We start from the raw sequence: 27643 nt of genomic DNA, 5'->3' as shown, positions 1-27643 counted from the left end.
GTGGGAGAAATGGGTGAGGAGGGTCAAAAGGGATAAGATTATAAAATAATGAAGTCATGGGGACGTAATGCACAGTATGGTGACTACAGTTAACCATATGGTAGTGCGTACAGGAAAGTTGCTAGAGGGAATAAATCTTAAAAGTCCTCGTCACAGGAAAAAAAAATTGCAACAATGTATGGGGACAAATGTTAACTAAACTTATTGTGGCGATCATTCTGCAATATATACAAGTATTGAATTGTTATGTTGCACACCTGAAACTAATATGTTATGCATCAGTTGCATGTCATATCATGTTATATGTCAATAAGAAAAAAAATTTTCAACTGATTTTAAGAAGGCTTATGTCTTGGGTCACTTTTGCAGATTCAGCTATGTAAAAGAAATACTCCGGCTAATCTTAAGTGTTGTGTCTGCCTCAGAACTCCCCATGATTTTGCTCTCGATACAATTCCATACAACAAAACTCAGAGGTAAGACTTATGTTGATGTTTTTGGTTTTGTGAAGCTAAGTCAGGCCTCACAGAGAGCAAATAAAGATAAATTTCAAATTTAAATTTAGAAAAGAGATGTTATCTAAACATACTGTTAACAACAATGGGATTTAACAGAGAAGGTGAGGATTGCACTGCAGTTTTGGGGACAATAGCCCTTAAGTGAAGAGGGAATTAATTACTTATTAACATTTTCCTTGGTATGAATGCATTAGAGAAAAACCAAAATAAAATAATCACGTAATGTGAACAATGATCTGATTAAACACTTATGGGATTCACAGTGTCAGATGTGTGATTCTGGGAGTGGCGCATGGTAGGATTATCAGCGGAATTCAGTGAGAAGTTTTAAATTTCTTACGGATGATCTGAAGGTCTAAAAATACAAAGCTGATAAAAATAAAAACGCAAGGCCATGTTTAGCATATGGCATGAAACGGAACAGGCTTCTTGAGTGACCTCTAGAGAGTCACTTATTTATCCAAATTTATTTGGATATCCAAATATCCAAATTTGGATAAATCCAAATAAATTATTTACTTATTATTATTTATTTATCCAAACTTGCCTTGGCCGTATTTCCTTTATGCAGAGTTCTAGATGATTGGTTTAGTAGTGAAAAAATACATAAATTATTTAAAATAATTTTTTCATGGTCCAGGTCATGACTAGATCTCCAGCTACAAATGTTTCTCACTTTACATCATCTTAATGACCCCTGAGGCATTCACTGTCTCTACTCTCTTTTAGGCACTCATTCCCAACAACTTGTCCATTTGAATGTCCTAAGAGACTTACATAGCCATCTTAATATATCAATACTGAGTTCATGGTTTGTTCTTACAAACTTGCTTCTGTTTCTGGAGTCTCAGTCTTGGTGAATGGTGTGAACGTCCATCCAATCCCCAAGCTGAAATACCCGTTCCCTTTCACCCAGCCCCGCCTCCCAGTGCCACAAGCGGCCCACCCTCTCTCACAAATGTTTCCAAACTCAGACTCCACCAGCTATTGGAATTGCCATGCTCACCTCAGCACGCCATCACTTTTGTGTTAAAACCTCCACTGGCTCCGTAAAACTAGATTCTAACTGTTTGCTACACAAACAAGAAATGACAATTACATGATGTGATAAAAATGTTATCTATTACTATCTATAATGAACACTACTGTAGTAATAACATTGCAATATATAAAAGTATTAAGCCAACATATTGCACACCTCAAACCTAAGCAATGTCATATGCCAATTATATCTCAATTTAACAACAACACGCCACCACTAACAACAAAAAACCCCATTGGCTCTGTATCAGTTTTCTAAGGTGACCATGACAAATTACCACAAACTGAGTGGATTGAAACAACTACAGAAACAGTTACCTTACAGTTTTGTAGGTCAGAAGTCTGACACAGGTCACACTGGGTGAAAATCAAGGTGTAAGCCAGCCTATGTTCCTTCCTTTAGACTCTAGGGGAGAATCAATTTCCTGCTCATCTGACTTGCTGGCAGAATTCAGTTCCTTCTGGTGGTAGGACCAATGTCCTCATTTCCTCTCTGGCTGTGGCCCTGGAGTTTGTTCTCAGTATCTAGAGGCTGCCCACATTCTTTGGTTTGTGGCTCCCTTCCTCCATCTTCCAAGCCAGCAATATGTGGCTGAAACCTTCCCATATTGTCTCTCTCTGACCATTCTCCTGTCTCTCTTTGACCTGACAGACGCTCAGCTTTTAATGACTCATGTGATTAGATTGGAGGAATCTAGGATACTCTGGGATAATCTCTCCATCTCAAGATCCTTAATTTTAATCATATGTGCCACGTCCCCTTTGCCATGTAAGGTCACCTACTCCTAGGTTTGGGAGATTATGACGAAAATGTCTTTGGAAACCACTATTCCAACTTCACAGGTGTGTTGAAGTTTTAGAAAAGCTTATACGTAAACTCTTCTTTTAGAACAGAAAACAACTGGGAGAGAAAGAACAGGACTCAAGACAGTTTTCAGGTCGTGGAAATGTCAGCTTCACTGGTGATACTGCCGATTGACAGATGTGACTTTAGATCACTGGCAAATGGCTTTTCCAATACTTCACCCCTGAATTAGACAGGTTTTCCTACCCAGACACTGGCCAGTAGCCTTAGACGGAGGATGCTCCTGTGAGCATACCTGTGGAAGAGGGGAACTGCATATTCAGTTCCATCCCCAAATTCATCCTCCCCTATGAACACAGTTCTGGCAAGGAGTGTGAAAGGGATAGGGGGACAGGACAGGACAAGTTCTTCTCCATGAAAACATGACAGAAGTAGACAAAAGGAGACAGAAGGTCCCTCATCACAGTCTACTGACTGAATCCACACTTCAAATACCGTGTCTTTCACAGTCAACACCCACCCACTCTTTTATCTCCTGTCACTGCCCCTCTCGAACCCTGCATTCCTGCACCTGGGTCTTCTCACTCTTCCCAAACATACCAATTCCCTGCTTTCCTGTTTGCCATCTTCTCTACCTAGATGATCTCTGCAGTCTTTGTGGTAAACTTTTACTCATTCTTTAAAGGCAATAGCGCATGACTCCTCTGAACACAGCTCTGTAGCTCCCTCCAAACTCCCTTCTCTTGAGGTCTTACCTCCTCATGGGTTTTCAGCATCTCACAGTGGTTGGATTTGGGACATAATGGAATCTCATTAAGTGTTTTTGAATGATCTTCATGTTTTGAGTGATATTTATTCAAGAATTTCTCTGCCTTTCTGCCTTCCTCTTGAGGGAAAGGATTATATCTTATTCATAATTTTAGCCCCAGCACTATATCCATGCCTGATACATAAAATGTTCTGCATAAACTTCTCTTAAAAGAATATGTAAATTAATGATTTAATTGGTTCCCTCCAAAGCAGAGTATATTATTGGAGATGTCTGCATAATTATATCTGGATTCTCTGGTGTATTAGTTGCTATTTTTGAAGGGAACTTCTAATATATAAATCAAGAGCCCTTCTTGTGGCCAACAAAGTCCTAAAGTCCACATTCCTGCCCTGATTACCTGATTACCAAACATACTTTCCTGGCTTGTTGCCTTATTTTGTTTTGATTTTATAGCTAGTATAACTACATACATAATACTATACTAATGTTATGCTATATTATGTTAGGTTATGTATATTATATTATGTGATATATTGGTTTATTTTCTTTCTGTGCATCTGTACTATAAGCCCCATAAGAACAGTGATTTTGTTTTATTTAATATCTCAAACAGTAGTTGCTATATAATAGGCATTAATTAATCTTGTTCAATGAATGAAAGAATGAATGAGATACAGTGGAATGAGAGGAGAAAGTAAGACTTTGAAATCAGAGAAGACTGGGTTAAAATAATAGTTCTCTGCTTTTCCTAGCTGTATGGCCTCAAGCAAATCATTTAACATTTAATAATGTTAAATTCTTGCAAGGCTGGTGGGATATTGGCAACAATATATATAAAATATCTGGCACACACTAAGCGTTCAAGAAATGGTGGCTATAATTATGTCACTTGCTTTCACAGTTAAGGACATTATGTTAAAATTATTAATGAAGATGAGTTTCTTTCATGCTGACCAAGTACACCTTTGTGCAGCCTTAACTGGGAATGAAATGAAGTTATAGGGTGTATACCTGATTGCAATCAGCAAAATCAAGTATCTTTAATGAAGTGTCATGATAACCACCAAACTTATTAAGAATACTATGAAAGGATTTTAAATATTCCCAAGAAAGAAATATTTCAACGTCATCTAAAAATCTCTCCAAGTTTCCTGTTCAACCCCTGCAACATTCAGCCAAGATGGCAGTTATAAGGCACCTTGGCCTCTGTAAAGCCAAAACGACTTTTTGGGCATATACAGTCTGATTCATTTAAACCAAAAAAAGAGAAAGAAAAGAAAACCCAACCTTTCAATTTCCAGAATGTTCTGTTGCATCTGCACTTACTCTAGATTCTACAGTAAATTCAATAACAGCTTTAAGTTAGATAATAATATAGTTTTTTTATGTTCCCTTATCTTGATTATTTTTTTTTATTTTTTTAAACATTTTATTTATTTATTTGAGAGAGAGACAGAGAGAGAGAGCATGAGCGAGGAGAAGGTCAGAGGGAGAAGCAGACTCCCCATGGAGCTGGGAGCCTGATGCGGGACTCGATCCCGGGACTCCAGGATCATGACCTGAGCCGAAGGCAGTCGCTTAACCAACTGAGCCACCCAGGCGCCCATCTTGATTATTTTTAAATTAACCATTATTTTATATCTGGTAGCTTATGGATTTCAATGAAATTTTTTACCCATTGTGTTGTAGGTTAGGCAAACATGGGCACAGCAGATCCCTCATCTTGATTAAACTTGTACCATCCTATAAAACAAGGCTAGTTTTCACTCTTTGTTGTTGAAAAAGTTGTGGCCCAATGCAATCTGACTCTCCCACAGCTCAAGAATCAAAAACTGGTTGGTATATGACATCAGGGAAAGTACACAGCTTTTAGAAAAGTCTGATTGAGCTCAGATCTGCAACGGGCTGTGTGTCTTTGTCTATTCTCCAAGCCCTATTCCTCCTCACCTGTATAATGGGGTTTTTAGTCTCAGACAAGGCTATGGCCAACACTCAAATGAAAAACCTATATGTGTGGGGATCTTTAAATGTAAGTACTTTATTCATTTTTAATATCGTGGGATTAGAGCATAAGTCTCTGACAGAGTTTAGTGGTCTTTTAATACATTTCCATATATCCCATGTGAAACAAATAACAAATAAACCCCCCAAAACACGTGATATGTCATTTCTTTGCTTTGTTTTCTACTCCTCTAGTTGAGTGTTATCGTGTTCCTGAACCACCTCTAAAAGGCATGTTCTACCTGCATTACTGAATCATAATCAACTCATTTATTCATTCAATGAATATTTATTAAGCACCTATAATAGGCCAGACAGTGTATTAGACATTAGACTTGCATTATTGAATGAAACAAGTAAGGCCTTTTTGTTTGTTTGTTTTTTAAAGATTTTATTTATTTATTTGACAGACAGAGATCACAAGTAGGCAGAGAGGCAGGCAGAGAGAGGGGGAAGCAGACTCCCTGCTGAGCAGAGAGCCCGATGCGGACTCGATCCCAGGACTCTGAGATCATGACCTGAGCTGAAGGCAGAGGCTTAATCCACTGAGCCACCCACGCACCCACAAGTAAGGCTTTTATTCTCTTGGGAAAGCCAAAACCCCACAAAACTGAATAATAAAGCAACACAAAATAGTAGGTATTTGGATTAGGATTTGAGCTATAATGAAAATAAAACAGGGTGATGTGTTACCAAATTACTTGGGGCATTGATAAAGGGGTGTCTTAAGGACACTACTCTTAGGGAAGACTTAGAGAAGTACCTCTCTGAGAAACCAACTAACTAAAACCAGGATTAGGAGTCACCTCAGTAAAAACCGCAGCGAGGGTTGTGGATTTTGTTCTGTATTTAGTGGAGGATCACTGAAGCTAAGAAGACAACGTTTTATAAGGGGGTAAAAGTGGGAACAAAGAGATGAATCAGGAAGCTGTTTATCATCAAGGAAAAGCAATAAAGGTAAGAGCATAGAAAAAGATAAAGTGCAGGCCCTTCTTCAGAGAAACAACCAGCGAAGCCTTATCTGAGGAAGACTGTTGGAGATGGACTGGAGCGCAGGGAGGAGGAAATGTATTTCAGGTTGCTGGGAGAGGCTAGTGAGAAGGGGGTGGGTGTAGGAGGCAGAGATGACAGTCTCTGCAGATGGAGTGGATGTGGGGTGTCAGGGGAAGAGAGACAGTCAGGTTTGAATAGTTCTACTGACTCAGAGAAATCTAGGTGAGAAGATTTTTGAAAGGATGGGCAAATCAAGAATTTGTTTTGTGTATGAATGATCATTTTAATTATCTGTTGAATATACCAAAGGAAATCCACAAACCTTTTATTAGAAAACCAACGACAGCTTCCTTCTCTACCACGGCTCCATTTTCCAAAGGCAGTCAAACTTTGGCTGCCACCCCCAACTCCCCTGCCCCCTCGCATGACAGAGAAGGCTCCAGGCTGAGGGCTCTGCTGAGAAAGAGCCCATCCAGGGGACACCTGCCCCAGATTAAGACGGTGGAAGACAAGATCACAGCATAAAGGCATGCTCCTGGAGAATCAAATTTACTTGAAGTTTGAGGGAAAACCAGTATTTTCACAAATATTTCACATATATTCATAATATATGGAACAGAGTGAAACATTTGCATGGATTTTAAAGATGAAAAACGGACAAAAATTACAATAAAAATACACAGCTTTAGTGTATAACACTTTAGGAAGACAACTTCTACATAAATCAAAGGAGAGATGTTATCATTTTGAAATAAAGAAAATGAGAATTATTGATTCTTACCTCTAGTTTAACTGTTTAAAAAGAGAAAAATTGGAGGAGGCATGAAATATTTTGTAAACTAGAAACTGAAGACTTGTATGGCAAACTTGACTGATACTGACACATCCTTAGGACTCAGGTTAAGAAATTGATTGCTTGGGGTGCCTGGGTGGCTCCGTGGGTTAAAGCCTCTGCCTTCCCAGCCCAGGTCATGCATGATTCCAGGGTCCTGGGATCGAGCCCTGCATCGGGCTCCCTGCTCAGCGGGGAGCCTGCTTCCTCCTCTCTCTCTCTGCTTGCCTCTCTGCCTACTTGTGATCTCTGTCAAATAAATAAATAAAATCTTTAAAAAAAATCGATTGCTTTTCCATCACTGTTTTTAAACACATAATTACCCTGTTTAATTAATTTATTTTCTATTTACTTTTCTTATCTCTATAATCATAATTCTGGGATCAACGGTATTCTGTTTCTACAGTTTGGCAAGCACCTGCTAATTAATTAACCAACCCATTAGTTTTATAGGAGTAAAAGCAATCCAGGCATTTCTTTGGCATCATATACAAATGAAGTTGGTCACTTTTCGTTGTTTGATTTTACGGAATCTGATGATCTGCAACTGAAATGCTAAAATACTTGGGGGCCTGATTTTAACCTGGTAAAATCTGAGCAAATGTCACTGTCTGTCCCTGGGTCTGATTCTGCTGTGCCAGGCTTCCCGGGGCAGTTTAGGTAATCTGTTATTCAGATATATCTGCAGTGCCAAGTTTCTATTTATACAGGAAAGGAAGTGATTTTCTATTTGTCCCCCTTAAAAGAAAACACTGAGGGACAGATTATGGTCAGAGTACTAATGCTTAAGTTATTGAGGCAGAAATAACTTGGGCAAAAAAAAAAAAAATATATATATATATATATATGTATATGTATATATTTAATATATTACATATATAATATATATTTAATATATTACATATATTTCATATAAGATATATATTATATATATGAATGAAGTGGTCCCAAGAGGATTAACATATTATAAAACTCCTCCACATCAACCTCATTAGACAGTTCAATGATGATTTTTCTATTGTAAGTACACTGCATTTTTATTCACAATGGTATTAAGAAAAAAAAAAGAATAATTATCTTTTCTCGCATTTTAACAAAAGATTTTACAGTGACAAAATAGTTTACTGAAAATAGCACTTGAGAGGTCTGTTATAATTCTATTGTTACTTTTAGAGCAGATGCCATGTCACATGCAAAATGCCAAGACCACAGAAAAATATTTTTAGTTGGGTAAAAATATGTGACATTTAAGGAAGAAATGGTAGTGCTTTGATTCATTTGTTAATTGAACACTTCAACATTTTCTATACACAATGGTTTGAGGTTACAGAATGTAAAAAAGATGCAGTCCTTGCCCTCATGCAATTTATATTTTTAGGCAATTGAGATAAACTGTTCTTTAATAGTTTCTGTGGGAGGTAAAAAGAAAGGCAGCTAGATCAAATGTATTCTCAGTACGTATTCCTAGTATTGGTTTTAATATGACAAAAGATGATAGCTCAGGCTGGGAAGGGAAAAAATACCTTAAACGAGCAAAATGAGCTGGCCTGAGGATAAGCTGGAAGTGGGAGAGAAACCTTGTAGGGTGTAGAAGAAGCTTACGCAACCTTGAGGAGAGACTAGATAGACGGGGTTTTAGATGAGGAGGACAGAGATTATGTCACCTCGCTGGCAAGTTCTGTTTAGCAATATGTAAGGTAAAGAAACGTAAGATAGGCTAGAAAAAGATGACATGTTCAGAGCATAAGGTCTGGACTTAGATAATGAAAGCAAATACTTTAAAATTTCGGAAGTCTTAGAAGTCTATCATATATGGACAGCAAAGCTACAGATAGCAAGACAACTACATGTGTGTACTGGGTACGCTGTAAATAGCATCTCAATAATTTTTAAACACAGACACACATACAAAAACACTGTCATTTAAAAGTAAGTTGTCTTCTGTCTCCTAAAATGAAGACTTAAGTTTCATTTTGGGAGAGATTTTTTCATTGTTCTGTAAAAAAGCATAACATTGGAAGCGGAGGGTTTAGTGGGAGAGGGAGAAAGAGCAAGGAACCACTCATAGCTTCGGGAAAGAGGTAAGTGCAAAGAATTAAATCAAATATATATCCTACAAACATAATGGCTGGGTTGTTCAGTTTAGAGTTCTAGACTGGGTGTGTTGTTAGGAATTGCAGTCCCTGCAAATCTTATTTGTGATCGTCTTTCCTTTCCTAAAAGTGGGTCTAGATTGCTTGTACATGTATACCATGTCTTACTGTCAGGAGGTATGTCTATCTTTCCTTGCCAAAGCAGCTACCTACTGATGACAGATGAGGAGACCCTGAAATCTGAAAGACATAATGACCTGAGGTTCCCTTCATCTTATAGCCATGTGTTGTAGAGGGTAGATGGACATTTACTCAGCCCACCCTGGACAGCCCTAGGGATCTCTCACATGTAAAGATAGTTAAGACAAATAACATACAATTTGGTAAATGTACTGAGATTAAATCATTATATTCTCATGCCTTTTTATAGTTTTTATAAACCTAGGCATAGAATAGGGTATGTCTCTGTGATGGGTGAAATAATGGCTCCCAAAGAGGTCCAGGCCTGACTCTCCAGAGCCCATGAATATGTTTTGTTACGTGATGAGGGAGAAATTAAGGTTGCTAATCAGCCGACCTGAAAATAAGGAAACTGTGCTGGATGGTCAGGGTGGATCCGATGAAATTATAGGACTCCGGGAGAACCAAAGGAGATGTGACAATGGAAGCCGTGGAGGGCAGTGTGACATGAGACAGACCCCACCCACCGCTGCAGGCTTTGGACGCGGAGGAAGGGACGGCAAGCTGAGGAATGCGGGTAACTTCTAGAAGCTGGAAAGGACATGGGAACCAATTTTCTGCTAGAGACTCTAGAAGCAGGGCAGCCTGCCAATGCCTTGATCTTAGCTGATTGAGAATCATTTTGGACTTACGACCCTCACCACTGTAATGTAATACATTTGTGTTCTTTTAAGCCACTAACTTTGTGGTAGTTTGTTACAACAGCAAATGGAAACTTACACAGTTTCAAGTGCAGCAGGTTACTGAACACCATCATCCCAGAAGACAGTCAGCTTAGGATCAGGAAGACAAAATTAAGGGGACAAGCCTGGATTGCAAATTTCTCCTCTTCCTAGGCATCAGAGCCCCTATTTTCAATTTCATGGGATGGAGATAAGCAGAACACCTGTATGGTGGAGAGTAAGGCAGCCCTCATTAGACCCAGAGTGAGGCAGAGAAGTGCCTGAAAAGTAATCATAATGGGGCACCTGGGTGGCTCAGTCTGTTAAACTTCTGACTTGATTTTGGCTCAGGTCATGATCTCAAGATTGTGAGACTGAGTCCCAAGTTAGGCTCTGCACTGCTTAAGTGCTGCTTAAGGTTCTCTGTCTCCCTCTGCCCTTCCCCTTTCCACCTTCTCTAAAAGGAAAAAGAGAGAGAGAGAGATCCCAAGCCATGATCGCAGACTTGCAAAGGTCTCTTTCTTTCTCTTGAAAACTTCTGCAGAGTATCATTAACCATGACTGATTGGTAACTCTTGGCTATGCAATGAGAAACTGAGCATGCTCAGTAGGGAAAGCATTTTGTCCCTTCCCCCAAAGGGTAGTGAGGACCATGGCAGTCATCAGCAGAGAACAGCACGTCCAGCAAAATGCTGATGCCACAGGAGGAATGTGTAGGAGTAAGATCAGGGTGAGGCGGGGGTGAGGGGAAGTAGGGAGTAAAGGGGTGGCATTCCTGGGCATTTTTTAGATACTCTTACAGAAAAAGCTGGGTGTAATATATGACAATGCTCACCTGGGATCAACCTCAAGTAATCATAATTTGGGTTTAAACAATAAATATAAGATTTCTGACTCACATTAATGAACAAAACTATGAAAGAAAAAAATTAAGAAATTTAACTAAGCTCAGGAATGACATGGACAAAACTGATCTGAAACAGAGCACACTGGAATGGAAAAGCACATGAGGATGTCAACACCAAGCAATAGAGCCACAAACCCGGGGCGCCTGGGTGGCTCAGCGGGTTAAGCCTCTGCCTTCGGCTCAGGTCATGTTCTCACGGTCCTAGGATCAAGCCCCGCATCGGGCTCTCTGCTCCGCAGAGAGCCTGCTTCCCCCCCACCCCACCCCACCCCTATCTGCCTGCCTCTCTGCCTACTTTGGGGCACCTGGGTAGCTCAGTGGGTTAAGCCGCTGCCTTCGGCTCAGGTCATGGTCTCAGGGTCCTGGAATCGAGTCCCGCATCGGGCTCTCAGCTCAGCAGGGAGCCTGCTTCCCTCTCCCTCTCTCTCTGCCTGGCTCTCTGCCTATTTGTGATCTTTGTCAAATAAATAAATGAAACCTTTTAAAAAAGTAATAAAAAAATTAGAGCCACAAACCAAGATCTGAAAATTAATTATTAAATCTCAGTCATGTTGAGGACCTAAGCAGACAGTCTGATAGCAGCTACCCTTTGAATACTCAGACACAGGCCCATACAAGTAGGCATATATGGCAGACATGGCATTAATAGTCACTGGAAACTTTTCAATAAACAGGACTAGGACATTATTTTTCTATGTGGAAAAATGTAAAGTAAAATACTACTTCACATTGTATAAAAAATAAGTTCCAAGTGAATTTAACCTATGAATGTGAAAAGCTAAACTTAAATCTTTTAGAAGAAAATATAGGATAATATTGAATATAATGTTGGGCTAGGAAAAGCTTTCCAAGACACCAAACTCACAAAAGCACAAAGATCAGCGGAAAGTATTAATAACTTTGATAGCACTGAAAGAAAAATTCAAACTACCAGTAAAGTGTAAAAATAAAAATTGTGAAAAAATAATTCTAAAAATGAAAAAGGAATTCATATATTGAATATATAAGGAATACATAAAACAACCAAAAAAGATAAAATGAACAAAGTTCTGAATAGATATAATTCATATAAATAAAAAGTTGGATTATATATGGAAAGGAGGAAAAAAAAGAGAGAGAATATGTATATTCAAAAGTCATAAGTAATCAGGTCAATACATAGGAAAGTAATAAAAATACGCAAATTTTCTAATGGCAACATGTTAAACTTGCCAGTATCAGATGCTGTCAAAAATATTTGGAAATGGTAATCTTGAAAGTTTACTGCTTAGAATGGAAACTGTTACAATTACTTTGGAAAGAATTTGACAAGGGTATATACATAAATACATATATATATATGTATATACATATATATATATATATATATATATATAAAATCTCCACATATACATCTCTCTTAAATTCCACTTCTAGGAATAGGACTCTCCACTACACCGCTGCCCCCCAAACCCCCAAAATTGATACAAAACAGATAGGTACAAATAAGTTTTACAATGATATTGATTTAATCACAAAATTATACATTACTTAAATGTTCATCAATAATAGAATAAATTAGATAGTACTATATAAATAAGTGCAGGATTACAAAATGGGGACAAATAAATGAGAGCTGTATCTATCAAATGGACATTAAAAAATAGGCCACAATGCAAATGTATTTATATAAAATTTTTAAAATTTCCAAAACATTGCTTTTAGATATATCTAACTACATAATAAAGCCCCAGAACAAACATGAGAATCAGAACCCTGGTCCGTAGCAAATATTTTAAATTTTATTTTTATTTTACTTTATTTTTTAAAAAGATTTTATTTATTTATTTGATAAAGTGAGAGAGAGAGCAAGCACAAGCAAAAGGAGTGGGAGAGTGAGAAGCAGGCTCCCCATTAAGCAGGGAACCCAAGGCAGAACTCTATTCCAGGGCCCTGGGATCATGACCTGAGCCGAAGGTAGATGCTTGACCAACTGAGTCACCCAGGTGCTCCAGAAGCAAATATTTTTAAACATTAAAATTTGTTAAAGCCAAGTAGTGAGTTTACAAGTATCTGTTAAAGGTATTTTTAGAGTTAATTTTTCCTAGTATGTCATAATTTTGAAATTCAATAGAAAAAGCAAAATAAAGGTGACTTTACTTGACTGATTGATTAGTGTATTTTAGATGCACGAGATGGAAGAGTACTGGAAAGGACTGTATCTTGTAGATAAGACAGGCTTGTGTCAATTACTTATATGATTAAAAACACTAAGAGGTCATTTAAGTGAAATATCAATCATGTGACTAAGGACATGAATTTTGAAAAGTCTTTGGGACAACTCCAGCTCACCAAAATACAATTTTATAAACTGAACAAACGTAAGCTCCTATAAATCAGCGCTGAGAGAGTGTTCAGTATAATTGAATTCTGTTATGGTTTCATGCTTCGAGGACTTTGAAGAAAAGCTTTTATTTCAGTTTCCATGTTCCTATCCATTAAAAGCAAAACAAATTTAAAGTCTTTGTTGCAAATCCTAATGCCAGACTATCAAGAGGACTGATTCAGAAAAAATAAGATTTAACTACACATGAGTCAATATTTTAAAACACAATAATAAAATCTGTATTATTACTTTCTTTTACTTTATGCTTTTTGAAAAGAACTGTTTAAAAGTGTATATTTTCTTCACAATTGATCTTCTGATTTCCCAACAAAAAGAAAAATTTATTCTAGAATTACCATCTGAATTAAAAACTTCCAGATAAATAAATTATACTACCTGATCACTCACTGACTTTTAATGCTTAACATTGCATGTATACAACTTAAACTTACCCACTAACAAAACCCTAAATTCTATTTTTAGACCATGTCTTCTAATAGTACTTCTATCTTAATCTTATTTGAAATATTTAAAATTTTATTTTATTTTATTTTTAATTTTATTTATTGATCTGGCAGAGAGAGACACAGCCAGAGAGGGAACACAAGCACGGGGGGAGTGGGAGAGGGAGAAGCAGGCTTCCCGCTGAGCAGGGAGCCCGATGCAGGGCTTGATCCCAAGACCCTGGGATCATGACCTGAGTCGAAGGCAACCACTTAACAACTGAATCACCCAGGCGCCCCAGAGATATTTGAAAATTTGAAGTAAATTTTGTATGTTAAATATCCTAAGATGACATGTATTTTCAATACAAAGTGAACAAAGCAAAGAAATATTGATGGTTATTTAATAAAGAACACTTAGACTTATGACATTGAATCTATCAATAAACAAAAATTTCCAGGTACCTACCTCCAGTATTTAAAATAATTATAAAAGATTTAGAATATAACTCTAAGAATATCAGCCAATTAGAGTTCAGGGTGCTAAGCCCAAGTGGTAAAACCTAGAGCCTTTCTCCATTGCTAATTAAGAAAATGCCCGACTTATTAAAAAAAAAGTCTACGCTTCTTGTCTAATCATTGGCATCCACTTATAGAATTGTAGTTGTGTTAGGCATAAGTTAACAAAATACTTCAGACTTTTATCAAGGAAAGAATACTCATTGCAATTAGGGGAGAAGAGAGGGCACAGATGGTTGTTCAGAGTGACGCGTCTAGAACCAAAGACTGAAAGGAAGGTTCCATTTAAGGCCACAAAGGAAGGCCTTTTGTAGGTACTGGAGGGAGGAATGTTTGTTGTGGAAGGAACTTCATGCTAACAGTTTACATCTCAAATACTGTGTAACAAAGCAGGATTATTCTTGAGTCAATATTAGAAAGCCTTCATGATTCACCCTGAGAACTGAAGATAACTATTGGTGACCAGTCCTGACTTGGGGAGACATAGTCACCTCATCTGCCTTCACCAGAGCCACCATGTCACTGCTGGCAAACTCGTCTCTCTCTATTTAAAGACACAATGTTATCATTGGCAGAATTATTGATGACTGGAAAAAAAAATACAACTCCCAGAAAAGCCCAAATAGACTGACCACTCATTCAGTCCAGCAGTAATGGAGAACGATGCTCCAGTCAACAGCACGGAAGGACAGATTGTAGAGACAGCCCAAAGTCAAGAGAAAAGCATGAAGAATGCAATTCAACTCTCATGCTCTAAAGAACTCAAGTATAGAGAGTAGTACATAATATCATAGGCACACATATTGAACAGATAACCATGTTTTGTCATATTTGAGTTAGAGCTGTCTCATTCAAAACAAAATAAAACAAAACGAAACAAAACCCCAAACCCAAAACCCACGGAGTTCAAGGCCCATCCCAAACCCTTCATTGTCATTAATTTTCACAATTCCAATATGGTCTGTACACCAGCCATGCACGTACTCATGCATATCCTACTCCTAATTTTTCTTTTCATGGATTTTAATGACATATTAGAATCAGTAAATATAATAACAATTGTCTGAAATAAGAAACATGGGTTCTTAGAAAAACACAAATTTGTTTAAAAGAAGAATGGGGGGGCGCCTGGGTGGCTCAGTAGGTTAAAGCCTCTGCCTTTGGCTCGGGTCGTGATCCTGGGGTCCTGGGATCGAGCCCCGCATCGGGCTTTCTGCTTAGCGGGGAGCCTGCTTCCCCCTCTTTCTCTGCCTGCCTCTCTGCCTACTTGTGATCTCTGTCTGTCAAATAAAAATATATATATATATCTTAAAAGGAAGATGAGAAGGAAGAGGACAGGAAAGAGGAAGGAAGAAAGCATTTGACAATTGACACACTGATGGGTGGCTTCTGGGTATAATGGAAAATGTGTCCATCTTAGAGGCCTGCCCAAACATCTACACTTCAGAATTCTTCCCTCTACAAACTATTTTAGGTCTCCAAAACTGAGAAGAGAGATTCAAAGACAGAGAAGAAATGCAGATTTTTTTTTTTTTTTAATTTAAGAAAGGAGATAGAAGAAAGCTTTAAATCTCAAGGTTTGGAAAGGATCTAATTAGATAGAGGTTTGAAGTTTAGCTATACTATTCTTTTAAAATGACCACAAACTTTGGGCTACAGGTAGGTTCCCTTCCCGGGATCAATGTAAACTTTATGGCAACAATTCTAGCAAGTTAAAAGTTGTTCAGAATGTTTTGAGTTTATATGACAGTATTTAGTCCCAGTCATACCCAAGCCCCAGGGATTGAAGAGCAGGGAGGGGAAAAAAAAAAAAAAAAAAAAGAAAAGTCATTCTCTGGGGACAAATATCTACATTGCAAAGGGCTAATGCCGATGAGAGTAAGGTCCCACAGTCAAGTGTTATTCAGGAAATCCCTCTCCTCATCACCACCTTACAGAAACCTCACATGACCATCTCATTAAAATATGTAATGATGAAGGATGACTGAAATTACTAAAGCAAAATATCTCACTGAAGCACGAAAGTTGCTTAGATACTTGAAAATGATACGATACTGGGCCTGTTGATAGGCTCTCATTACATTACTAAGATACCGCTTATGAGAAAATCAATTACTTGAGCAAGGAGGACAAATACGAAAAAAATTTATAAACTTGAATTAGTGAACAGAGATTTTTGCATTGCACATTAAAGTCCAAGATATATTTTTTCTTTACTAGAAAGATTGTTGTCCCAAGGGGTAGAATTTGGGCGTTATTTACTGGGTGCTCTTTCCTGGGCTCGACAAAAACCTGTGGATGAAGATTTTCTTGAACATTTTGGTTGGTATTATGGGCTCAGTTGTGTGCCCCTCAAATTCATATGCTGAAGTCTTAACCCCCAGAATGCCAGAATGTGACTGTATTTGGAGAGAGGTCATTAAAGAGGTAGTTAAGATTAAGTGTCATTGGGTTGGGGGTCCAATTCCAATATGACCAGTGTTGTAAGAAGAGGAGAGTGGGACACACACGCAGATGAATGGCTATGTGAGGACACAGGGAATTGGCCAACTACATGGTGAGGAGAGAGGCCTGAGAAGAAACTGACCCTGCCACACCCTAATCTCAGATATCTAGCCTCTAGAACTATAAGAAAATAGATTTCTGGTATTGAAACCACCTGGTCTGGGTTACTGTAGCCTTTGCAAACTAACACAGTTAATACCTAGTACCTTTGGGTTTTACGGTTTGTGGCCACGTAACCATCTCTACAAGTCAGCTACAGATCACATGCAACTTCTTTCTGTGTCTTAATACCAATGAATCTAGAAAAGTTGCAATCTCCGTTGTTATTAAGGACTAAAATGATATTTTTATTAGAAGACTTTCCCAGATAGCTAGAAATACATGCTAACACTAAATTCTAGTTCTTCCTTCAATCCTCAAAAAGGGATGATTGGAATAAATTTTTTAAAAATCCTGTACCTAATATGAACCCTGTTCTACTTGGTCATTGCTAAGAAATAATATAGATTCATTCTAGGTAATGACTCCTTCTTAATTAACTGCCTGCCTTCTTATCTAAGGTTGGTTGGTTGATTTGCTGCTCGTTTGTTTTAACCAGGAACAGAACTACCTGAAAAATAATTTTTAACTGACTGATAAAGGAGTAATTCATTATGAATCATATTATTTACAAAGTCATTTTTAAAACATTCTTAGGTAGGGTTAATTTGACATCTCGTTATTGAGCACTTACTGTTCGCTCTGGCATTCTCTTGTAGGTGCTGGAGATCTACTGAGCAAATACACTTGCCCCATGAAGCTTAAACTCTAGTGAAGATACACAGTTAGCCATCATGGTGCTATGAGCACTTAAGGGCACGAGTTTACTTGATTGCGAAGTCTAGGGCAGGGGTCTGCCAATTTCTTTTTTGTAAAGGGCCAGATGGTAAGTATTTTAGGCTTTGGTGCCACACAGAATATTGTAACTACTCGACTCTGTCATTACATAGCAAACGTGGCCATAGACAGTGTGTAAACAAAAGACTTTATTTATGGGCACTGAACTTAGAATTTCTTTTACTTTTCATATATCATGAAGTGTTTATTTTTTGGTCCTTTTCCCAACTATTTAAAAATGTAAAGCTCATTCTTGCTGAAGGTCACAGCTAGGGCATTGCAGAAGACTTTTAAGGATGGGAACCTGAGGGAGGCAGTGGGGAAACAAAGCCAGACAAAGGCGGAGTGGTTGTGGCGAGGCGGGAGTGCCCCCCTAGGTACCGTGCCCTGTGAGCCTTAGAGAACCGCGTGAAGAGAGCTTGCCCTTTGTAGAAGCTGTCTAACCTCAACACAGGCAGCCCAGGGGATACATAAGAGGAGAAACTTCCTGTCTCTCTCAAATCACACAACATATGTGTGCACCTACTCTGCCTACCAGGAAGACTGGACTGACTCTTTATGTAAGCTGTGTGCAATTATCACTTTACTCCCTCCGGCTGAAGGCCTGTGAAAGCAGCAAATGATTCCCTTATTCTCTTGCTACTTTGATGAAGCAATCACATGAATGCAGAAGAAAAAAAGAAAACGAGATCACAAGCGTGTGTTTATTTAGCAGTGCTTTGACAGTAAGTTCTAGATGTTCTTTAGCCCAGTGGTATAACTTCGTGTGTGTGTGTGTGTGTGTGTGTGTGACACTGGACAACTCCCTTCACTTTTTACACACACCCATTTGTACCTACTAAGTAAAATTACTACCTACCATCAAACCGAACCATAGCGACCCTTAAAGAACACAAAATATTTTGTCATGCATATCTCAATAAAATCTCCAATTTTAGAGCAATTAGATGAATATGTCACTAAGATCAGGTATTAATACTGTCCAAAGACTATGTCCCTAATCCAAATTATGACTTTTAAACAATTTACTGGGTTTATTATTACACATTTGAAAATAAGATACAGTTTTCACTATTTGGTGGCTGCCCAAACAAACGTGCCGTGATATTTTAGAAAGGAAGCTATGGTTGTTTTGTTTTGTTTCTTTAACTGCTGTGGAAAAGAAAGTAGATTTATTTACTTTCTAGCAGCATTCGACTTTACTCAGCATCAAATTTATCCTATGTGCTAAAATGTAATGATAACGTGGCAAAAAGAGAGCATATGTTTGGCCCTGGGTTCAATGCCTGAGTGGAGATGTGGCAAAAAGGTTTTCCTGGTAACCAGACCAACACTGTGTATCTGCCACACTGTTATACCACAGTCACTAAGGTGTTACAGGGCTGTTGAGGGTTTGAATCCACATTGGTTAGTAAATAAATAAATAAAACAGTCCTTCTGCTCATTAGGAAACCATCCAAAGCCAGGGAGAGAGAATCAGGCTCCTAATTTCCTAATTTATGAGTCAGCCACTTACAAAAAAAAAAAAGAAAGAAAGAGGCAAAGCTAACACAGTCATTCATGTAGCCTTTCCCCAAACTGATCTTTTTGGAAAAATAAATTCCTGCAGGAGTACTCAGAATCACTACTAGTAAGTTCTATTACACTGTCAGACTTAGGAGAAATGAAAGCCTCCCTGGGACTTCAAACATGAGACCGAAGAAATGATTATGGCAAATTGTTGTTCCTAATTAATTAAGATGATTTATATGACATGCTGTGTAATTGAAAAATGCAAAGCGAAAAAGAAAAGTCCCAGTAGTAAAGGAGCTTCATATTCAAGATAAATGGCATAAAACCGGAAGAATGGGCTCCATTAACGAGTTCTCCAAAGTCAGCCTTCAATTTAGTCTTCATTGTTGGCAAGATACTGACCAATGGATAGCGATTTTCCAGAAAATGATGGAACACAATAATGAAATTCTACAACAAAAATTCTCAGATTGGACGTCATGCTCTTGACCACAAGATAGTTGAGAAGACACAATCTCTTTTGCTTTTAATTCTCAAAAGCAAGAGTTTGCTTTAAGGGTTTAAAATTCCACATTAAAATAACCTTTTATTCTAATCTCATTGTCTCTTTTGCTCCTGGCTCCCTCCCTTCACCTCTCCTCCTGCCCCCTCCAATTTTGATCCACTCTGGTCTCTTGGCATTGTTCTGACATTTGCTTGGCAGAACATAAAACAACAAATATGTTCAATTTGAGTGGTTTCCTGCAATGTTATTCTATCAAACTGGCAATTTCCGAAAGGATTTAGAAAGGAGTGTACAATTCCTCAGACACCGGGGAGGTCCGTCAGTGATTGCCAAAGCAGTCCTTGCTTCTAGTGGGTCCTAATATCTGAGCATATAAAAACATCCCTTTTTTTTAGGTTTATTTTTTAGCTTAACATCAAGCAGACTTCAGACACCGTCTAAGTGGCCTGAGAGCGCTATATTTAGCTCCTCGAAACTTAAAAGGACTTTAGGGTATTTTGGTATGCATGGTGCATGGAGACACATTTTTCTTCCCAGCAGTCATGTAAGGTAGTGAAATGTTAATCAAGATGTTTAAATTATATCTAATGGATTGATGGCCTCACATAGGGACCAGATGCAAAATTCATTAAAACAGGCTCCATTGATTCCCTGTATAGTCATTTCCTTCTCCCCTTCCAGCATTTGCTATTTCCAAGATGGTGGCAGATTTGGAAATTTTATGATTCAATTGTGGTTTGGCTTGGATTCAAATTATAGGTTCTGAATTTGATCAAATTAGACATCTAATGCCCCAGGCAGAAGAGTGCATGCCTACGTCAATGGTGGCAAGATGTACTATAGCACAAGCTTGAGACAGAATCTTGCAAATTCTTAGGGTTCATGATACGATACTTCATGCTCACGAAGTACCTGGGCCCTAAAACTATAATAAGTTAGTATGACTCATCACATATTACTGTTTCAGGTCTTGGAAGGCTGGAATCTTCTGATCTAGCAGCATGGACTTCCTGTGAGCTAATGCATTTGTGTTGACCAGTGTGTATAGCAAACAAATTGCTTACCGGCCATCCTCTGCAGAAGTAACTTAAATGCTAAGTACCTGTGACCCGTGGGACTCCTCCTCCTCTGCCGTAGTTGGCTACATTCACTGCCGTTCCACGTCAGCTTCTGGCACTGGGTTGAAAGATTCTGCGGGGTACTTCTTGCTTTAAAACCAGAGAAATGAGCTTATGGATTCCTGCTCAGAGGCTATTTCAATACACAAACCCTTACATTTTTATCTTTGATTAAAAAAAAAAAACCATTTCATTTTATTCTCTTTACACAGACCATCTACTATTCTGAAATAAGCCTGGGGACTTCCAAAACAACCTTTAGGCTTCGTGCTGTGCAACAACATGGCCTTTTGGCAAAACATCCTGGCACCAGGCATTGTCCTAACTCGTGCATTATCAACAGCAGTCAAACCCTTGGCTCTGGAAGGGCCCCTCTAAGTTTGTCCTCTCCTAAACTTCTGAAGCCTTGGTGCTCCTGGAGCAGAGAGAAAGATGCTGTGCGTTATGGCCTTGGCCTCCAGCTGTCCTCTCGTGCATGACTCCCAAGTCCAGTGTTCCTTGGATTTAAGAAGTCTCTGAACAAAATGTGTTTTGGGAGAAATGTGCAGAGAGCACTTGGTTCTCTGGGGTCAGCTTGGAAGTACGTGCACTTGAAAAAGTCATGCAACCTCTCGAGCCTTCCATTTATTCGATTACTCAAGTGAGAAGTTACATACAGTCCATGACTGAAAAACAGGAACAGTGACTGGATTCATATGCCAAAAACTGAAAAAAAATTGAGTTAATAGCGTAAGTATTGTGGAAATGCAGAGGATGGTCAACTCAAGTTGTTTAATCATTCCCTCAAAGAGGAATAATATTCTCCTTGCTGCTGCGATAACTTTGCAGCAATCGCTTTATTGTATGCGTGTTAATCCAAAGATTATACTAGGCATTGGGGATTTCACCTCTGCGTTTGGTATGAACGAGGCCTTAAAGACCCACGTGCTCTGGAGAACTCTCTTAACTGCTCTAGGACTCACCTGCTCTCTACCTTGAAAGACAGAAAGGGAAGATTGATTTCATGATCTCTAAGACCTCTTCCACTCTCTTATTCCATAAATAAGTTCTATCCTGGGGTGCCAGGTTGGCTCAGTCAGTTAAGCATCTGCCTTCAGCTCAGGTCCTGATCCCAGGGTCCTGGGGTCAAATCCCGCATCAGGCTCCCTGCTTAGTGATGGCGGGCTCAGCTCCCTTTCTCTCCATTCATGCCCTCTGTCGCTATCTCTGACTCTCTCTCTCTCTTAAATAAATAAATAAAATCTTTTTTAAAAAAATGGGTCCTATCCCCATCCTGGTGTCTTTAGAAAAGTTAAGGAAAGTAAACATAAGATAAGTAGGAGCTGGGTTTTCTCATTGGTATGGCAAAGGTTTGCCTCAAACCTGGAAACAGGAAATCTTAGGATTAGATAATAGGAAAACAAGTGATTGTATATATGATCTTTCCTTAAGGTGTGCATTTTCAGTAAGACATGTAAGTCTTCTATTAGAGAATTTTTTTTTTTAAGATTTTATTTATATATTTGTCAGAGAGAGAGAGAGCGAGTGCTTTAGGACAAGCTGGGGAGTGGCAGGCAGGGGAGAAGCAGGCTCCCTCTGAGCAAATTGCTCGACCTGAGCTGAAGGCAGACCCTTAACTGACTGAGCCACCCAGACCCCCCTCTGCTGGAGGACTTTAGCTGTCAAATACATGGCTACTGACTTCTCAGTGTAACCTGAAGTCTCTGGCCTTTTAAATATACCTTTCTCTGCTGTTTTTAGTATCTAACTATCCAACTTCACTCAGCACCAGCTGATGTGCCTCCGTTCCTGTCAGAACCTCTGTAACAGATAGGGTTACTGGTCTAAGGAAAAGATGAAATAACAATACTATTTTGTCACATTTGACAACTCCATCTGGCATATTCCCTGCTGCCCCCAACACAGCTGTCCCTGCCCCCCTTCAAGCCCTTACGTCTATTTACTTCACTTCTCAGTGAGGTAAAGTTTGGTCTTTTCTTGGTCCAGTGGAGACAGCTGACAAGCCAGACTAATAGCTACACTTAGGAAATCAGATAACATCATTGTAACATGGGATGGAGGCTTTAAGTCTACAGTTTTATTAAATCCCCAAGTTGCGTCCCAGTTACAGTATCTCTGGTTTGTGTTTTATGCATCTTAAATCCATCCCAAAACTTTAATAAGAAAAGCATGCTTTTATTAAAACAATATTGAAATTGTCTATCCTTTCATGTGTTTACTTTCTTAGAATCTCTGAGTTTGATTTTTGTGAAGAAAAGGTCTTGTTTCATTTTTTATAAGAAGCACAAGAAATATCTCATATATATGAATCATGTAGTATGATTCACATTTTAAATAAATTCATTTTCAGAAAAGATTTAAAACAGAGCATTTGTAACTATAAATTTTCAGAGGAAAGAGTTTTCGAATATTATAAGTATCATATATATTTGAATACATATATAAAAACATATTTGTATATGTTTGTGTCCGTGTGTCTTGTTTTCAATAGAAAAAAATGGCTGGATTGTTTTAATCAAGAATTTGAATCAATAAACTTGAGAAATCAAGATCACAATTATAACATTCTCACAAAATTATCCTCTCATTTAGGGAAAAATAACTTTTCTTAAATGTCTCTATTTGTCAAGAGGCTTGTCTTAAAATTGAATGTACATAGTTCAGTGATTAAAGTATAGCTCTTTCTATTGTAAAACTTGTCATTATTATAAAAAGTTAGCAAAGAAATTAATAAAATAAACAATATTTGTTGAATTCTATACATTTTCAAATATCTATGATATATTGGCAAGTGATGTATATTCAGTGATAGTACTTATCATATAGGCATTTTGTCAACAATGTCCTCAATTAGATTGTATACCTAGGAATTTATAGTTTACAGAAATGAATTCTGATTAACCTACCAGTGTTTGAAAAAAAAAATTTTTTTTTCTCAAAAGGGCTAAAAACCATTAATGCACAAAATGTCATTTCCTTTAAAAATCTCCCTATAAGAGCTATCTGACTCAGAAATAACAACCGACCTTCTGATTCGTGTATAATATTTAATGCTTACACAAATTTTGCCAATTAACCTTTGTCTTGGAATCAAATCTGAATTGTAAGATTTGCTGTGAATCTTTCCCGAGAGCAATAAAATGAGACTGCTTAAACATGCAGAAGAAAGTAGAAATGGGATAAATATATAAATTCTTCCCAATGTGATTGAAGACGTAAAGCATGTGTAAGACAGTCCTTTAAATGACAGATCCAAAGGTCTGAGAATCACTTATCCTCCTATTGTTAATCTAGTTTCATTCATTCAGGCAAATCCATTTCTGGAGTCCCTTCTATCTGTTAAACACAACACCAGACACTGTGGATATGTAGAAAAATAAAGTAGGGACTTCTACTTCTCTCTGGGAAGTTACAATAACTATAACAGTATGTATCAAAAGCAGAATTACACAGAGGCTAAAACAGTGGCTGTAAGGGGAAAAGGGCAGCAGCCAACCACAGTGTTTGACAACGTGAACGCGGAGCCCAACCGCACAGGCTCATCTCCCAGCTCTGCCATTCGTTACCTGTGTTACTAACTGCTCTACGCCTCACCTGCAAAACTGGGAATGATGGTAACAGGAATGGTCTCCTAGGGTAGTAATGATGGAAAAATGAGTTATTATTTGTAAAGTACTTTGAATTCTACCTGGCACATATTAAGCAGGATACACGTGTTTGTGAAATAAAGCCCCGTGGTTTGGGAAAATGGTTAGAAGAAACTATTTCGAGCTGTGTTTCATTTTTTATGGTGAAGAAAGAAACATGTTATCCAGACCATGTACTTACTCCTAGGACCTAAGAATCTACCCATAAAAGAGGAATTCTTCCATTTAGCCCAGAAATCCTACATGTGGCAATCCCACGTGGAATTGTGTTGATGAAAATCAGATTGCTTTAAGTTTCATAACTATATGAATGGTCCTTCTATAGTCAACTTTCTAAATTCTTGGGTCCTAATTTTTAAAATAGACACCGAAGGGAAGAAACTGTTAGTCAATGCTTACGGAAATGTGTTCAGAACGTGGACTGTGTCTACACTCTTCGCAGAACTCTGGGCTGAGGAATTCCTATAGAATCAGATCAGCTCCTCTGAGCTAGTATTGCAGATATATCAAAAACTTGACACCCACCTTCCCTAGGTTGGTTAACTCTCCAACACCAAAAGGTCTCTTTAATAAAACTAAGTGAGAAATTCTGAATGCTAGGTAAACTCCAAACTCACCTCTTCCCCAGAGTGCATCCTGGTCACAGTCACAACTGTCTGTCCCTTAGGGCCCTTCTGTGGTCATGAGAGAATTTCTCTGCAGGGAAGCAGAACTGGAAGGAAAGAACAACTTTTCAGAATATTGAAGAGCAGTAGATCATTCTCTACTTTCCCTTACAGTTCTCATGTTTTCATTACCACTTTGCAATAAGGTAATCTCCTTTATGTTATCTTCAGTTGTAACATCTAGAGATTTGGTATTTCCACAGTTAAAACATAAAATGGTTCTAATATTATGTACTAGATAGATTTCAAACATGACTGAATGTTATACAAGCCTCTCCTGAATACAGGCATCCCTTCCACTCTAGAGCCCTGCCTCTCCTCACTGACTAAGGCTGATTAAAAATGGCCACATGTGCTTTGGCCCTTCTCCAGTCAAAGCTAGAGCCCATGTCCCCTCCCCTATATCTGGACTGGTCTGCAGCTCCTTCAGCCTGAGTGGGGTGGAAATCTCACTGGGGTAGTTTCCAAGGACAGGCCTTACGAAATTCACAGCTTTCACTTCCTGTCTCTTGGAACTCCAGCTAAATGGGAAACTGCCATAAAATGTATGATTGTCCCGAGACCACCATTCTGTCAGAGAAGCCCAGCTAGCCATGTGGAATGACCATGTGGACAGGGAGATGTCTAACTAGGGTCTGTCCATTCTAGCCATTCCAGCCCAGGAACCAGACTGTAAGGTAAGGAGTCTCCAGATGAATCCAGCCCCAGTCACCATCTTGCTGCAAGTGCATGAGAACCTTCAGTCTCGCCAGTCAATCTCCATAATCGTGAGAGATAATGATAAGCTGTGGTTTTAAGCACTTAGTCTTGGGGTAGTTTTTCACAGAGCGATACATAACCAAACTAGGCCCTGGAACATCCCTGCGCCCCTATCAAATCCAAATTACTTGAAGTTATCCTAGCACTCTGAGTTGCTTTTAAATAGCTTTTCTGTCTACTCTTCCCTCTTCTTAGAGAGTTTCTGATTCAAACATCAAGATTCAGTATAACCATTATACCCTGTAAACTTTCCTTTCACTCATTGCCTGTAAATGTAACCCTAGGCCAACTTTATGGATGTATGAATGCAGGCATGTATGTATTTAACAAACACAGCATTTTGTTCAAGTACTTAACCCACTTAGTCCCCGTGTTACCCTCATTTTACGGATGAGAAAACAGAAGGCTCAAAAGTTAAGGAACTTGGCCAAGATCAGATGGATAGTCATTGGCAGAACCATGACTCAAACCCAGAGAGTCAGACTCTGGATTTTGTGCCTGTAACTACCACAGGATGCCTCTACCTAGACTCTGTATTGTGTGTGTGTGTGTGTGTGTGTGTGTGTGTGTATTTGAGCAAAGATATCGTCCTTCTTATTTCCCACTATTTCCTCAGAATCCAGAGTATCCCCTGATGCATAGCAGGGCTTAGTAAATATTTTCTCCAAAGACGTGGGTAAATGTGCTTTCTTTTTTTCTGCATCTCTACTGTGGACACAAATGGAATCCGCCCATTCTGATGATGACCAGTCCTTTGCTTCATGACCACTCCCTAGAGTTATAGCAACAGTGTAACCCAAGTCTATCGGCATAACCCCACCCTTTTGTTTATTTATTGGTGCCTGAGTATATCTGAGTTCCTAAAAGCATCCTGTAACTAATGTTACACTGTTTAAACTAATGGCACTGTTTCCTGCTTACTTACTATTTCCTAATAATTTTCTAAAAAAAAAAATGGTCAAATTCTAAATTGTATTAAAATTGATATTATGATGCTTGAAGCCAGTATTAACTATGGTGGTGGTTATGTGGGGATTGCAGAGGTCCTTCAGAGTTTCCTAAAAGTTAGAGAAAACTTTAATGAAATTGAGGATTCTTGGTAAGTCTTTCTTTTCTTTCTTTCTCTTTCTTTCTTTCTCTTTCTTTCTTTCTTTCTTTCTTTCTTTCTTTCTTTCTTTCTTTCCTTTCTAAATAAAATCAATGACTTTCTTTCTCTATCTCATCCATCAGCTTACCTTTCTTCCCACGTCATTTCTTCCTCGATACATCCCTATTGCATTCACTTCTCTCCCCTCCAACTCTCTCTTTTCTTTGCCAGCACATTTCAGAAAATATTTGATACGGGCCATCATATACCCTTGTTCTCTTGCTAGTGATCTCACCTATTAATTTCATTGCATTTTCTTTATCCTTCCTAGCACTGCTGCAGGTGGGGTCCCTATTCTTTCTTACCTAGCCCTCACAGTAACCTCACACCCCTGTATCCCACTCTCCCTGCTCTAGCCTCACACCTACCCTGTGACCAAAGCAATGTCTCCATGGCAAGGAGCTGATTTCATTATATTCTGTACTAGGGATTTAGTTTCCTTCATAGTGCTTGCTCAGTCCATATTTGACTCAGAAATAGATATTTTCTAGATAGAAGCCATATCTTTGAATTGTTTAACAATGGAAATAATTGTCTGGTAGTCACCATTAATGGGATCTATAAAGTATGAAGCATTCCATTTATAAAATATCACATAAAGGAAGGAAGTACATGACTTATTTGTGTGAAAAGATTAACTACATTCAGTTAAATATCTGCTTTAGACTAATGTCTTCTATAGTTTATAAAGGAGGTCTTGGGTTAGAAGGGCTATTTT

The sequence above is a fragment of the Lutra lutra genome, chromosome 3 (genome assembly GCF_902655055.1).
Source record: "Lutra lutra chromosome 3, mLutLut1.2, whole genome shotgun sequence".
Taxonomy (NCBI): Eukaryota; Metazoa; Chordata; class Mammalia; order Carnivora; family Mustelidae; genus Lutra; species Lutra lutra.
This window is presented reverse-complemented; position numbering follows the sequence as displayed.